This window comes from Muscardinus avellanarius, assembly GCF_963383645.1.
Source record: "Muscardinus avellanarius genome assembly, chromosome: 13".
Lineage (NCBI taxonomy): Eukaryota > Metazoa > Chordata > Mammalia > Rodentia > Gliridae > Muscardinus > Muscardinus avellanarius.
Window position 1 is genome coordinate 7,208,896 of NC_137799.1, and position 16,598 is coordinate 7,225,493.

Consider the following 16,598-nt stretch of genomic DNA (forward strand, 5'->3'; position numbering starts at 1 on the left):
TGCTCCCTGGAGGAGGGCAGGGTTTGGGAGAGGAGGGAAGAGGGAGGAGGAGGAACAAGAGGAACTGGAAGGTTGGAGAAGCGGCCCTGGGAAAGGGCTGAGGATGCGATGGGAGCCTTCCAGAGACAAAGGCCTGGGCGGGGGAGGGGAGGCGAGGGGAGCGGGGCGCTGGACTCGCCGGGCCCCAGACCTGCCCCCATCCAGCTGAGGCTCCGACCCGAGAGGGGAGCGAGTTCCGCGGCAAACTTGAGAGGGAGAACTCTGCCAGCTGCCCCTGGGGCTGTCACAACAGATAAAACCTCATCCCCGCTCCACCGAGAGCGCCCCTGCACACTAATGCTCGCAGCAAGCTAAAAATACTGGCTGGAGAGGGAGGAGGGGGAGGGGAGGAGGGGAGGGCTGCGGTCCGGCTCCGGCAGCCTGGCGTTCCAGAGCGTCCTAATGATCCAGATGTGCAGCTGTGGAGAGACGACCGCTCTGGGAACCGCAAATCACCGGCCCTGGCGGCCCCTCCCCGGGACAGGGTGAGGCGGCACCTAGGAACCACAGAAAAGGGGGACCTGGAGCAGGGCTGGGGGGGGAGGGAGGCGCGAGGGAGGGGCTGAGAGGAGGAGGGAGGAGGGGAGGGGAAGGAAGGCTCCAGGCCCACGTGGCCTCCTCCACGCTCAGTCTCATGCTAGGAATTTGGTGGGGGCCCATGGCAGATAGCACCCGGTCCCCCCTCCCTGGGAAGGGCCAGCCTGGGCTCCTTGGCATGTGGAGGGCCCCAGGCTGGCCCAGGCCAGGCCTTGATTAGGGCGCCGAAAGGTCCCCATTGGAGGGGTACACTGGCCCTCAGGAGCTATCCACTGAGCATCCTCTGGGGTCCTGCCCGGGATCCCAGGGGACAGGACAGGAAGGTGCCAGCCCCAGGGGCAGCGTCAGGCCGGTGAACCCAGACTCCAGAGAGAGAGAGAGAGAGAGAGAGAGAGAGAGAGAGAGAGAGAGAGAGAGGGGGAAGTGTGATGGGGGAGGGGAGGTCCCTCCAGGGAGCCCCAAGACCCAGAGGTGTGGACACAGGCTAGGACAGAGAAGCCTCCAGGCCCACCTTGTAAACAGCAGAGCAGGATGGGAAGCCGAGCCCTGTTGACCCTGCCTGGAAGGCAACACGGGGGCTCTCCAGTGTGCCCGGGCCAGTGTGCACGAGGGCCGGGCCCAGCTGTGTGGGAGGGAGGTGGGAGGGCCCCCTTTCCTCGGCCCCCCGTCGGCCTGGGACCCTCCGCGCTGGCTCATGGAGAAGAGGTGGGCACGGTGCGGCACACAGCCTGTGGGGCTGTCCCTCCTGCAGTGGGCGGGTGGCCAGCGGCAGAGGTGGCTGGCCCTCGCAGGGCAGGCGACACCGGGCAGCCACCTCGCCAAGCAAGGCCTGATTACCTCCCTCTCCAAACATTTCCATTCTGAGCTCCAGTGTGCGCTGGAGACGGCCCCGACCTGGGTGCAGGCTGAGCCCAGCCCACGCCGCAGGAACTCAGCTGCCCTTGACCTCGACGTGGGGCCCGGGGCATCCACAGGGGGTGCCAGCAGAGCAGGGCCGGCGCCTGGCTGCAGAGGCCAGCCCTGACCACGGCCCGTCACTCCGACGCGTCCTTCTCTTTCACCGGTTACGACCCACAGAGGCGGCGGCCCCTCCCTTCGGATACAGCCGCCCTGTTCGCCCGTTGCTTGGGCACTGATTTAGCTGTCCAGCCTCAGTTTCTCCACCTGAGAACAGGGCTGGTGGTGGCTGCTCTAAGGGACGGTGATGTGAGCGTAGCAGGCTCCAGCCCGGGCACGGCGCCCGCCCGCACGGCAGTCCCACTGGTCGCCTGGTTTTCCCCGAGTCCCCGGGCCTGCGGCTGGACCCGCGGCCACTGAGGAACTGACGGCCTGGGCTCCTCTGTCCTGGGAAGCCCGCTTCTGTTGTTCTGTGAATTTTCTTTGCTGACTGCACACACTGGGTCAAGTAGAGGGCCCAGCACCGCCTGCCTCTCCCTCTCTGCCTTCAGGGTACCAGCCCTGGAGCCTCGCCCGCCAGGGACTCAGCAGGGTGGGCTCCCAGAGGGAGGAGGAGGCGGCAGCGGCGGCTGGGGACAGAGGCAGGACGGGAGCTCAGCCCACGGCTCTGGTGTCCCCAGACGTCTCCCCAATCACTCCTGGACAGCAGGGGAGAGCTGTGGACACGTGTGTGTGTGTGTGTGTGTGTGTGTGTGTGTGATGTCTGGTGTGCTGTGGGCATCTGACTGAGTGCACCTCTGTGTGTGTATGTGTAGGAGATGTTAATGTGTGTGTAATCTGTGTGTGTAAGGCATGTGTGTGTGTGTGTGTGTGTGTGGTGGGGATGTTTGCGTGTGTGTGAGAGAGAGGCCGTTTCTGTGTGTGGTGTGTATCTGTGGGGTGTGGAGGGGTGTTTGTGCATGTGTGTGAGTGTGGCAGGGCCGCTCCGGGGCGGGTGTGCACTGCGCTGGGCCAGGCCGAGGGCCTACTCCGTGGACCCTCCCGGGCGGAATGGGCCAGACCGGCGCTGGCCCGCGGATGTCTGGCAGTGACTTGGGCTGGCAGGGCCATGTGGCTGTTTGTTTGATTTCCCCCGACTTCCAAACTAGTTGAAATTACGCACCAAGCATGGATTTAATTAAGTTTTCCGGTGTGTGGCATAATTAGTAAGACACACGACTGGAGCGGGTGGGCGGCTGCCCTGCTCCTGCCCGTCAGAACAGGGGAGCTGGAGTCTGGGGGCGAGGAGGGGCTGCTGCCTGCCTGTGTGGCCTCTTCGTGGGCCGCCTGCTACAGACCACGGGGACAGGGTCACCGGCCTGCTGGCCACAGGACTGCCCAGCCCCTCGGCACAGTTAAATTACAGGTTGCATGCACATGTGGACCCAGAGCCTGTGAGGCCTCATCGGAAGGCCTGAATGCACCAGGCGGGTCTCCATCCACCCCCTCGCTGAGGCTGGGCCTGTCGGGGTCCAGGAGAACCCCCAGTTGGAAGTATCTTTAGGAACCTCCTGGCTCTGGGGCACCAGTGCTGGCTGGGGGAGCAGGGGATGGGGGCGCTGCTCAAAGCACCGCCAGGCTATCCCAGCCATCCTCGCAGCCGCTGTCCCTGGAAGTCCTGGCAGTGCTCTGGTCCCCAGCAGGACCCCAATCCCAAATCCAGGCGTCCCATCCTCCCCTGGCTGCGCGGCCCCACCTACACCTGCTCTCAGCGCAGGCCACCCCCGGCCCAGCCGCCCTCCACCGTGGGCCAGCCCCGACCACACAGGGGGCTGCCCTCCAGACTCAGGCCTTGGGGGCCCTCAGAGCCCCCAGGGAGCCCTGGCTGAGTCCAGGACCCGGTGTGATGGGAGTGGACAGACACTAAGCCCCTACTGTGTGTAGCTGCCCACCCCTCTGCACCCCCACCAGTGCGCTAGTGCCAGCCCCATTCTCGCCCCAAGCAGGGGCTCCGGGCACTGCTGGGCCGGGGTCCCGCCCCCTGGGCTCGCGGTGGTGAGGGAGCGAGCCATCGCAGCACGCCTGGGGAGATGTGACCCGGGAGACGTAACTAATTTGAACAACAGCCTGAGGGAAAGGCACACCTGTCCCTGGTGCCTCGCTGGGGTGTGCGTGAACACAGGCTCCCAAGCCCACAGCTGCCCACCCCGCAGGGCGGGAGCAAGCGCGCCGGCCACACCTGCTCACCCCAGGCCCGGACCACCCACCCCAGCAACGCCAAGCCTGGTGCCCAGGGCCTGCTGCGCTCAGTGGACTCTGACCCTCTGCGGGAGGCGGCCCAGCAGAGCAGGAGCCCGGCCCTGTTCTGCTGGGCACCCGGGTGCTCCGGAGCCTGCGCCCTCACTGTCCCCAAGTGTGGACAGATGAGGGTGTTCCCTGCTGCAGGGAGGAGGCCGGAGGAGACCCCAGGAAGGGGTCTGTGTGTCTCCTCCTCTCCAGGACGGTGGACCCCAGCCCAGGCAGCTGGGGCTCGTGGACGTGGCCCTGCGGCCCTGACTCAGAGCTGGGGGTCCTTGGGGGACCGTGAGGCTCTGGGAACCCTCCTAATCCCCCAACACACACACCATCCTCTTCCCTTCCAAGGCAGCTTGAAATTCGGCCTCTTGAAATTCTGCACACTAATAAAATTGTAACTAATTTACATCTGAGATGGGGAGTGAGTGGCAGGCGGTTGTCATGGAGACCATCTCCAGGGCCCCAAGGCCTCCCGCCTCTGCAGCCCAGAGATCAGAGCTTCTCGCTCCAGCTCTGCCGCTGGGGCCCGGCCTCCTGCCTCCCGGCACCCTGCCTGCCTCCACCCACACCGGGGACTGTGCAGGGGTGGGCTCCGCGGAGAGGCCCCGGAGGCCGAGGCCCCCGCCCCGGCTGAGCACCAGCCCCGGCCCTGCACCCGCACCCCAGGGACCCCCGTGGCCTCCTTCACTCCAGATAGAGCCCCGGGGGTTCGAGGCCTTCCCTCCTGCGTGCGATGGTTACCAGGGACGGCCCAGAGCCTGAGCTACCTGCAGCCCCAGCCTCCCGGGGGAGCCCCATCCTGGACCCCAAGGATCCAAACGGGGATGGGCCCCCCCCAGCCCTGCAGAGCTCACAAAGGTGCCGAAGTGACCTGGGCGGTGCGGTGCGAAGCCGCTTATGGGTGATCTCAGCACGGAGAGCATTATTATTATTATTATTATTATTATTATTATTATTATTATTATTTTGTTTCTTTTTGTGGATTGAACCCAGGGCCCCATGATGTTGGGCAAGTGCTCTGCTACTGATCTATATCCCCAGAACTTTTTAATTTTAAGACACCATCTTCCTAAGTTGTCCAGGCTGGCCCCAAATTTGCAATCCTCCTGCCTCAGCCTCCCAAGTGCCTGTGATTATAGGCATGTACTAGTGCACTCAGCAGAACAAAATAATTCTAAAAAGCTAGGGTGTACGCATCTAGAGAAGGGAGTGAGGGGACAGAGGGCCCGCAGGAATCACGGAATCTCACTTGGGTTTTGAGGGGTGGATAGGAGTTCCGAGGGACCAGATGGGAGAATACCCCTCTAGGCAGAGGGAGTGTGGAGGGAGTGTTTCTTTTTGAAACAGGGTCTCACTAAGTTGCAGAGGCCTCACTGAGTAGCTGAGGCTGGCTGTAAACCATGATCCTCCTGTCTCGGCCTCCCGAGCACTGGGAGGGAGGCAGAGGTGAGAAGATGCCTGAAGATGCCGAGGCCGTAGCTGGCGCCCGAGGCTGCTGTGGGATGGTCGGGGGGCTGAAGAGGAGCCGGCCTGAGGGGCTCGGCTCGGCGCGTAGGCACCCCGGAGCCTGTGGCTGAGGGATTAAGGAGCTGAGGTCCAAGCTGTCATCCCAGTGCCGGGGAGGCTGAGACAGGAGGATCGCAGGTTCATGGCCAGCGTCAGCAACTTAGCAAGACCCTTAGTGACTTAATGAAACCCTGTTTCCAAATAAAAAATAAAATATGGCTGGGTGTGGCTCGGAGGTAGAAGTTCCCTTGGCTCCATCCCCAGTACAAAAAATAATAATAATTTTTTTTAAAGAAAGGCAGGCAAAAGCCGGGCGTGGTGGCACACACTTGTAATCCCAGTGCTTGGGAGGCCGAGACAGGAGGATCATGGTTTACGACAGCCTCAGCTACTTAGCGAGGCCTCTGCAACTTAGTGAGACCCTGTTTCAAAAATTAAAAAAATAACAAATCAGGCTGGGGGTGTAGCTCAGAGATAGAATGCCCCTGGGTTCCATCCCCAGTACCGCAAGGGGGAAAAAAAGCAGGCAAAAAACGTGTACGTGTGTGTTTATCAGAGATGTACAGATGGCAGGCAAACAGGGAAAGAGAACTGGCTTCCAGGAACATGAAATCAAAGTGGTAATACTACAGATACAGCCTCAAGGATGGGTAAAATACAAGTAGGCGAGCAACCGGACGCACAAAGCCCGCCACCCCGAGAGCCGCCACCCCGAGAGCCGCGGGGCTCCTCGGATAAAGCTACTGTTTTCTCGCCATCGGGCTCAGCCGTCGACTCCAGGGCGTTGAGCCCCAAGAAACGAGAAACACTTATGTCTATGCAGAGACCTGAGCACGATCGTAATCGGTGCTTCATCTGTCATGGCCTCAAGCCGCAAACAACCCGGATACCCTTCAGCAGACGGGGGGCCATCCCTGCCGTGGACCCGGCCTGGGGAGCAGCCGCCACGCCGCTCTCTGATTGTTCTTGTGGTACTGGGCGTTGAACGCCGGGCATTCCACCCCCAAGCTACACAGCCAGCCCTATTTACTTATTTATTTTTATTTATTTGGTTTTGAAACAGATTCTCACTAGATTGCTGAGGCTGACCTCCAAACTTAGATCCTTCTGTCTCAGCCTCCCAAGTATCGGGATGACGGGCATGCACCACCACGCCCGGCTTTACTTTTTTTTCTTGCAGGTCTGGGGATGGAACCCAGGGGCATTCGAACTCCGACCTAACCCCCAGCCCTATTTTTTATTCTTTATTTGGAAACAGGGACTCACTGAGTTGCAGAGGGCCTCACTAAGTAGCTGAGGCTGTCGGCGAACCATGATCCTCCGGTCTCAGCCTCCCAAATGCTGGGATTACAAGCGTGCGCCACCACGCCCGGCTGATTTTTATATATAAATAATAAAAGTCACAGAAATCCCTGCCTCCCATTCAGGCCCCTGTCTCCTCTGTGCTCCTTTGAAGGGATGAGAAAAGGGTCCCGCCTCCCTATGGGAGGGAGCCCCCGCCCTGAACAACCTGCACGACTGTCCTGTCCCTGTGGGTCCCGTGGCCCCCCTCCATGTTTACTTCTCTGACTCTTCTCCCCACAGATGGGGCCTGACGGGCGGGAGGGCGGGCGGGAGCGTCAGCCCTGCTAGCCAGGCGGCTTCTTGCTAATGGCTGCAAATGCGTTTGGTGCTGAGGCTGCAGCCTGGTGCTTTTGAGGCCGGGGCGGGATGGCTCGCCTGCCAGGGAGGAAGAAGGATGGCCGGCCGGCCAGACGCACGCCAGGCTCTGGACGGACAGGCGGGCTTCCTCCGGCCTGGGCCCCCTCCCGCAGGCGCGCGGCGGGCGGGGTGCGGGGAACCGCGCTCCCCTCGTCTGCCAGGGCAGTGAGGCGGGCTGGCATCATCTTCTCATTCTTTTTTTTTTTTTTTTTTCCTTGCAGTAGCGTGGATGGACCCCAGGGCATTCTACCTCCGAGCTACACCCTCAGCCCTAGTTTTTTTTTTTTTTTTTTTTTTTGGTGGTACTGGGGGTGGAACCCAGAGGCTTTCTACCTCCGGGCTCTACTCCCAGACCTATTTTATATTTTATTTGGAAACAGGGTCTCAATATGTTGCTGAGAGCCTCACTAGGTAGCTGAGGCTGGCTTTGATCCTCCTGTCTCAGCCTCCCAAGCGCGGGGATTACAAGCGCGCGCCACCACGCCCAGCTCAGCCCTATTTTTTATTCTTTATTTTGAAACAGGGTCTCAGTGAGTTGCAGAGGGCCTCACTAAGTAGCTGAAGCTGTCTGTGAACCACGATCCTCTTGTCTCAGCCTCCCAGATACTGGGATTACAAGTGTGAGCCGCCACACCTGGCTTCATTTTCTGTGTGTGTGTGTGTGTGTGTGTGTGTGTGTGTGTGTGTGTGTGTGTGTTATCAGGGGTGTTCTACCTCTGAGTTACACTCCCAGACCCATTTTATTTTTCATTTTGAGACAGCATCTTGCTGGTTGCTGAGGCTAGCCTCGAATCTGGGATCCTCCTGTCTCAGCCTCACACGTACCGGGATGAGGGCATGTGCTGCTAATCTAGCTCAAAGGTGTTTTTTCTTAGAAGTGACCCTCCAGTCACCTCCTGTGAGCCCGGGTTGGCGGAGCTGCAGTGAGTCTGCACTTGTGTCCGCGGCTGCCGCCATCGGAGGCAGGCGGTCCTCTCAATTGCACAGAGGAAGGACTTCAGGCACAAAGAGACCCGGCTACTCGCACACCAGCACAGCCGGCCAGGGGGTGCTAGAATCTGATCCCAGTTCTCCCGCCGGAGACCTTGCTATTTCCTTCTCCTGGTCCTCACGGTGGGGTGGGACAGGGCAGTGTTCTGGGTGAAGGGCCGCCAGGCTGGGGCTGGGAGGCAGGAATGGGGAGGCTCTCTGGAGGAGCAGGAGAGGGACCCAGCCCTGCCCTGTGCGCTGGGCTCCGTTCCAGCCGGCTCCTCACCGTGAGCGCTCAACTGTCCCTTTAGCGACTCAGGCGCAGGCTGTTCCCCTAAAGCTCCTTGGTGGGGCGCGGGGGTCCTCCTGCCCTGCCGGTGCCAGCTTGGGTGTCTGACTTTCTGCCCCCGTGGCTCTGGAGGGAGGACTGCAAGGACGAAGCCGGCTGCCCACACTGCATGGGCCATGGCCGAATCGCGTGCAGCCCAGGGCCTGCTGCTGCCCAGGCCGGACCCGCGGGCTCCCCACGGAGACCGAGCCGCCCCGGGCCGCGAGGCTCAGGCCGAGGGGGACTCTCCGTGTCCAGGGGCCCGAAGCCAGGCGACCCTCGGGTCATAATCCGCACCCAGGACCTGGCTTATCCCAGCAGGAATCACACGACGGGAGAGGAGGAAGGCCCGCCAGACCTTTCAGCTCGGGGCCCGGACTCCCCCCAAGCCCGTTCCCCAGGCTCACAGCCCCTGGGGAGGCAGAAACCTACATGGTCAGACAGCGCGGGCAGCGCCGGGAGGGACCCAGGCCGCTGGGGCTTGGGGAGGCGCTGGGACCCCGAGGCCGCAGACCCCAGGCTGCCCGTGTCGCTCTGCAGAGAGCCAGGGCGCCCTCAGCCAGGAAGGTCAGATTCGGGCAGAGAGGCGGTGCGGCCTGCCCAGGGTCACCCCGGCCCCGGGCTGTGCCCGCCGCTCGCCGACAGGGTGGGGGACCGGGCGCAGGCAGGCCCGCCGTGCTGTCTTCCCTCTGCGCGCCCCAGGGACCACCTTCTGAGCGTCTGCACCACACTGAGGGCTCTGCAGGGGGAGGAACACGCGCTGGCACGTGGGCACGCACGCAAAATAACCGAGGCTTAGCAGGGCACGGTGGTGCAGACCGGTAATCCCAGGACTTGGGGGGCTGAGACAGGAGGATCACAGGCTCACCGTTTCTTTCCTCCTCCTCCCCCTCCTCCTCCTCCTCCTCCTTTTCCTCTTCCTCCTCCTCTTCTTCCTCCTCCTCCTCCTCCTCCTCCTTTTCCTCTTCCTCCTCCTCTTCCTCCTCCTCCTCCTCCTCCTCCTCCTCCTCCTTCCTCCTCCTCCTCCTCCTCCTCCTCCTCCTGTGTGTGGTACTGGGGATGGCACCTGGGGGCATTCTACCTCCAAACTGCATCCCCTCCCTATTTTTTATTGTTTGTTTGTTTGTTGGGTAGTAGGGCTGGAACCCAGGGACACTCTACCTCCGAGTTGCATCCCCTCCCTATTTTTTAGTCTTTATTTTGAAACAGGGTCTCACCGAGTTGCAGAGGCGTCACCAAGTAGCTGACGATGTCTGCGAACCTGCGATCTCTTGTCTTCTCCTGCCAAATGCTGGGATTACAAGCGTGCGCCACCATGCCCCGTGTGAGACTCCATTCCCAAACAAAACAACAAAATGGGCAGGGGTGTAAATGCCCCTGGGTCCCATCCCCAGTGCTCCCTACCCCCAAGAAGAGATATTAGAAGCTGCTGGTCTAAGCGATGGAGGTGAGTCTGGGGATGAGGTGCTGCTCTTGGAGGAGGGCAGTTATCAGGGGCATCTCTGGGGGAGGGCGTCTGGGCCCAGGTGGAGCCGGCTCAGCCACAGATGATCGGGGGATGGAGCGAACCAGGCCAGGACAGCAGATGCCAAGGCCCTGGGGCAGGCCCATGCCTGGTGTGGCTGAAGCGGGGAAGGGGGAGCAGGCAGGGGGCTCGGGTTTGGGTGTGACCTCGGGCGTGTACAGCGCTGTGACTGGGCAGAAGCAGGGGCTCCGGCTGCAGGGGGGAGGCGGGCCTGGCCACAGCGGCTGGAGCTCTCCATTTCCCAGAATCCTTTGCCTTTCACAGGTTCCAGAAGCCCAGGGCCAGGAGGGGCTCAGTCTTCTGCCGGCCTCTGGCCTTCCCAGCCACTGCCACCCCCAGTCCTCTGAATGCCAGGAGGGCTGAACCCCGCCCCTGCGGCTTGCCAGCCTGGAGGATGCGCCATCCTCAGTCGCAGCAGAAGCCTCGGTGGAAACGTACCTTGGGCGCCCACTGTGTGCCGGTCCCGGCTCCTCCATTCTGTGTGTTCCCGGGTTAAGCATCCTGCGAGCTCCGGGCTCTGATCCCATCGAGGGCAGAGGAGGCGGCGGAGAAGGCGGAAACCTCCGGGACCCATCGGGCCTGCGCCAGGTGGGCTGGGCCCTGCGGCCTGTCACTGCGCTGGGATGGCGGTGGGGACTGAGGCTGAAGCAGGGAGCGAGGCCGTGGGTGTGGGGAGCCATGAAGGCCTCCCCTGGATCGGTGTCTCTGACTCAGCCGACTGTCCTTCGTCCGAGTCAACGAGGTTTGGGGTTAGGGAAAGTTCAAAGAGGTCTGAGAGAGGGTCAGGTGGTGATGGCACGAGGGTACTGACCGGCCTGTCTGTGATGTGTGTTTTGTATTGGTCTGTATTGTATTCTGGTGGCGGTAGCAGAGAATGTTGATTGACCTGTAGCTGTGTATAAACACCTCTGGAAAAACAAAGTCAAGAGGTCGGCGTCGGTGCAATAGAGATGAGATTGACCCAGAGGCTGCGTGGGCCAGGAGCGTCCGCGCGGTAGAGAATCCTGACCCAGGCGTAGTCCTCGACCCGCAGGAAATACTGACCCACGAACAGGGGTCGACCGGTAGAGATAGTAGGCTGGCAGCTGCCCCACGTTAGGGTTAAAAACTCTTCATCCTCACGCCTCACTTCAGAACCCCGACTCTTGCCGGCTGGCTCCGGCGTGTGGGGCGCACGCTGGTAATCCCAGGACTTGGGATGCAGAGACAGGAGGGTCGCAGGTTCGCGGCCGGCCTCAGCTACTGAGTGAGGCCCTCAGCAACTCAGTGAGACCTTGTTTTCAATTAAAGAGCAATAACAAAAAAAAAAAAAATTAGGGCTGGAGTGTAGCTCAGACGTAGAATGCCCCTGGGTCAATCAAAAAAAAAAGAAAAGAAAAGAAAAGAAAAGAAAAAGAAAAAAGAAAGAAAGAAGAAAGAAGGAAAACGAGGCTGAGGGCCAGGAGGGAGGGCTGCTGAGACATCCTGTGAGTTCACCAACCTTAGGGTGCCCGCACACATGAACACACACACACACGGAGACATGTAAACGCACGCGTGCACACACACGCAACACATACACCCGTGGGACACGCGGCACGGGCCCCACGCTTCCACGAGTGTGGCCCGAGGCGGCTGGGCCACAGCGGGATGCTGAGCCGCGGTGGGTGCCCCCGGGTCCTCGCACCTCATGGCCTGGGGGGCGCGGACGGCGAGCCCTGGCCCCCAGGAGGGGTGCGGAGCCTTGGGGCCTGGGTCACACGGCGTCTGGGCAGCCCGGAGGCCTGCGTGGGCCTCAGGTGCGGTCTGCTGGCCACCCAGGCCCAGGAGCCCCGCCCGGGGCTAAGCCCTGGGCCGTGGGGGCCTCCCCGCCCCAGTGCCCGGCACCCCACCCCAGGGCAGGGAGCGCGGTGCCCACCCCCGGCTGCGCTGCCGGCTCATTGATCCACGGCTCTCCCTCCTTTCCCTCGGGCGCTTCTCTGAAGGGTGGAAAATCAATGGCCACCGAAGGGTGGGTGCGGGGAAGGCCCGGGGGGCGCGGGCGGGCGAGCGGGGTCCCCAGCTCGTCCCACTCCCCGCACACTCCCGGGCCCAAGAGGCAGACTGTCTTTGAGGATTTTGTGGGATGACAGAGAGGCCGTGTGTTCATGGCGGGATGGCAGCCTGCAGGGCCCTCGGCGAGGACAGCGCGTGTCAGCATCGCGCGGGTCCCGCCAGCCTCTGCACGCAGAACAGGCGCGCCGGAGTGCTGCAGAAATCGGCCATGCCGCTGCCTTCTTTCACCCCAAGACATGCCTCCGCCCTCCCCTGTGTCTTTACCCAGCGCCGGCATGGTGGCGTGTTGGTGGGCGCCATGAGCCTTCTCGCTGGATGGTGGAGACCCGCACGGGCCTCGGGGTCAGGCTCTCGGCCCAGCGCGCTCTGACCTCCCCACGCTCCTCTCTGGGGTTACAGTGCCGGCCTCACATGTTTGGGGACCCCCCAGCATAACGCGGTGGCTATTATTATTATATTATTATTATTATTATTATTATTATTATTATTATTATTTCTTATCTTTGTCCTTATGCCACAAAAGCATCCTCTGCTCCAACGGGCCCCAGTTACTGGCACAAAGGTGTTTTTTTTTTTTGCGGGCCTGGGGATGGAACCCAGGGGCATTCAATCTCTGAGCTACAGAACCTGCCCTAATTTTATTCTTTATTCTTTATTTTTTATTTTATTATTATTTTATTTTATTTTTGGTGGTACTGGGGTTCCTGGAAGCCCTTCTATCTCCGGGCTACACTCCCAGACCTATTTTTACATTTTTATTTGGAAACAGGGTCTCCTAAGCCAGCGCGCGCGGCTGGCTTCGAACCTGCGCGATCCTCCTGTCTCCGCCTCCCCAGCGCGGGGATGACAAGCGTGCGCCACCACGCCCGGCTTTATTCTTTATTTTGAAACCGGGTCTCACTGAGTCGCAGAGGGCCTCACTAAGTAGCTGAGGCTGTCGGCGAAGCGCGATCCTCCGGTCTCGGCCTCCCGAATGCTGGGATTCCAAGCGTGCCCACCGCGCCCGGCTGCCCTTTTCCTTCTTATTCTGAGATGGGTCTCACCGAGTTGCTGGGGCTGACCCGACACCTGCGATTCTCCCGATTCCGCCTCCCTGATACCGAAACCATAGGCAGGCACCACCACGCTGGCTACTTGCGATTATGTTTTTGTTTTTTGTTATTTTTGGTGGTAGTACTGGGGATTGAACCCAGGGGCACCTTACCTCTGAGCTACACCCCCAGCCCAATTTTTTAAAATTTTTATTTTGAAACAAGGTTTTGCTAGGTTGATGGGAATCTCAGTGCTCACTGAGGCTGTCCTCGAACCTGTGATCCTCCTGGCTAAGCCTCCCAAGTACTGGGATTAGAGGCATGAGCCACCATGCATGGCTGCCAATATCTTCTGGTTCTTTTTTTGTGTGTGTGTGGTACTGGGGATAGAACCCAGAGGCATTCTACCTCCAAGCTATACCCCTAGCCCTATTTCGTATTTATTTATTTATTTATTTTTATTTTGTAGTACTGGAGATGGAACCCAGGGGCAGTCTACCTCCGAGCGACACCCCCAGCCCTGTTTTTTATTCTTTATTTTGAAACAGGGTCTCACTGAGTTGCAGAGGGCCTCACTAAATAGCTGAGGCTGGCCTCGAACCGCGATCCTCCTGTCTCAGCCTCCCAAGTACTGGGATTGCAAGCTTGCGCCACCACGCCCGGCTTGTCATTATCTTCTTAACTGATCATTTTCCTTATTGTTTTTTCCCACAGTTCTTCAGTGTACACAACTTTTAAACTTCCTGTAGCCCAATCTCCAGAGGATTTTTTTTTTTTTTACCATCAGTTGAATAATTAAATGGGTTTCTCCTATCACATTATTTTCCAGGCACACTTATTTTTTTCTTCTAGTACCGGGATGGAACCCAGGGGCATTCTACCTCCGAGCTATACCCCAGCCTGATTTTTTATTCTTTATTTTGAAACAGGGTCTCACTGAGTTGCAGAGGGCCTCGCTAAGTAGCTGAGGCTGACCTCAAACCCGCGATCCTCCTGTCTCAGCCTCCGAGTGCTGGGATGACAAGCGTGCGCCACCACGCCCTGCTTGGAGCGCTTTTTTATTTCCTCTTTTATATTTAAGTTTTTCTTTGGTCTGCCATTTATTGCAGTTACAGCGCATGTGAACACCCCGGCCCCTCCCCCGCCCAACATGGAGCCGTCATCTCGGTGCCGTTAATGAGCAGCGCGTCCTCCCCCGTCGATTTTGAACGATGCTTTTCTAATAGCCAACGTCTGGTGCCGGTGACCCGGCAGACTGAGCCGATGGTGGCACTCCTCCTGCTGGGGAATGTGGGCAAAATTGCACAACAAAAACAGAATCACTGGTCCTGAACGGAAGCCTGGGAGACCACACCGTGAAGGGCTGCGGGTCGGGAGGAGAGAAGCACCGCGAAGCTGCTTGCAGCCCGGACCCAGGAAAACACAGCGTCCTGTGGGCAGTGGTCACGGCTGGAAACCCCAGCCCCAGGAAGGGCTCGGCGCAGGGAGAAGGAGCAGCAGGAGCCGAGGAGAGGCGGGGCCGCCGAGATGAAGCAGGGGTCTGAAAGAACAAGCATGCGCTAGACAGCTTAAAGAAAGGAAAAGAAAGGAAAAGAAAGCCGGGCGTGGTGGCCCAGCTTGCGATCCCAGCACCCGGGAGGCTGAGACAGGAGGATGGTGGTTCGAGGCCAGCCTCAGCTACATAGTGAGGCCCTCTGCAACTCTGTGAGGCCCTGTTTCCAAATAAAGAAAAAAATATAGGGCTGGGGATGTAGCTCGGAGGTAGAATGCCCCTGGGCTCCACCCCAGTACCACAAAAGAAAAGAATAAAAAAAAAAAAAGGAAAAAGAAGCATGATGGGAGGCTGAGGCAGGAGGGCCCCAGGTTCAAGGCCAGCCTCAGCAACTTAGCAAGCCCCTCAGCCACTTAGTGAGACCTTGTTTAACAGAAAGGGGGTGGTATAACTTGGAGGTAGAATGCCTCTGGGTCGGTCACTAGTAGCAAAACAAACAAACAAACCAAAAACCACCACCAACAAAAAATTTTAAAAGACACCATGAAAAAAGAAAAGGCAGGTTTAAAGAGAAAACAAAGATCTTCCAAAAAAAGAAAATGTAGTTGTTGAAATACATCTTTCAGTGGGTATTAAATGGGTGTTAAATGGCGGATCAGCGTTGGGCCCAACTGGAAGAACCGTCCACGACTTCAAAGATGGGCCCGAGAGCGTCCTCAGAAAGCCACCTGCCCGGACAGAGAACGGGAATGAGGAGAGAACTCAGGGGCGCCAGGAAGACCGGGATGGGAGGCGTCCGGAGCCCTGCTCGCCATGGCGCCTCGGGGAGGACTCCAGAGGTCCTCAGACAGAAGGAGCGCACTAGGGCCGGGCGCGGGGCGCACGCTCGTCATCCAGCATCCCGGAGGCTGAGGCCGGAGGATCGCGGTTCGCGGACAGCCTCGGCTGCTTAGCGAGGCCCTCGGCGACTCAGTGAGACCCGGTTTCAAAATAAAGAATAAAAAATTTATAAAAATATTTATAAAGAATAAAAAGTGGGGTTATAGCTGAGAGATAGAATGCCCTGGGTTCCACTCCCAGTACTGAAACACAAAAAAATCATAGCAGTATTTGTTCTCCCTCCCTCCCCCCCCCCTCTCTCTCTCTCTCTCTCTCTCTCTCTCTCTTTCTTTCGTGCTGTGGATTAAAACCAGAGACATTCTACCTCTGAGCTATACCTCCAGCCCTTTTTTATTTTGAAATGGTCAAGCCGGGCGTGGTGGCGCACGCTTGTAATCCTTGCGCTTGGGAGTGGAGACAGGAGGATCGCGCTGGCTTCAGAGACCCTGTTTCCAAATAAAAAAATATATATTAAAAAAATAGGTCTGGGAGTGTAGCCCGGAGGTAGAAGGGCTTCCAGGAACCCCAGTACCACCACCAAAACAAACAAACAAACAAAAGAACAAAAAACAGGGTCAAGCCGGGCGCGGTGGCGCACGCTTGTAATCCCCACGCTTGGGAGGCTGAGACAGGAGGATGGCGCGGGTTCGAAGCCAGCCTCGGCTACTTAGTGAGGCTCTCGGCAAATAAGTGAGACCCTGTTTCCAAATAAAAAAGGTCTGGGAGTATGTATAGCCCGGAGGTAGAAAATCCCCCGGTTCCACCCCCAGTACCACAAAACAGCACAAAACAGCAGGGCCTCACTAGGTTGCTGAGAGCCTCACTGCTTGCGAGGCTGTCCTCCAACTTGCAACCCTCCTGTCTCAGCCTCCCAAGCTCCGGCGTTACACGCGTGTGCCACCACGCCCAGTTTCCTTTTTATATTTATAGATTTTCTCTTTTTCTCAGCTTCTTCTGTGGTTTTTCCTCCTCTCTAGAGTAGCCCCTTACCCCGCCGGCCGCCACCTTCCCGATTTACAGAGGCCCTCACGGCGACGGTGCGTCTCCCGTTGTGACATATCACCACGGTCTCTTCTGTGTAGGTGTGTCGCATTTGCCGGGGCTCATTCCTTGTAAAGAGTTTGTAAAGAGGTTTTATTTAAAGTTATTTACGGAAGTGGTTTTTAACTTTCAAATGGTTGGCTTCTTAATTTAAACTTCTGTTAATAATTTCTGGCCTGATTGCACCGCGGTCATCGAGTGAAGTTTGTGCTGTATCTGCTTTGGGGATTCTATCGAATTTTTTTCTTTATGGCCTAATATAGGATCAATTTCCATAAATGTTTGATGGGCTTTGGCAAAGAAATGAGTATCTTTTATTTGTAGGGCACAGAGTTCAATTATTAA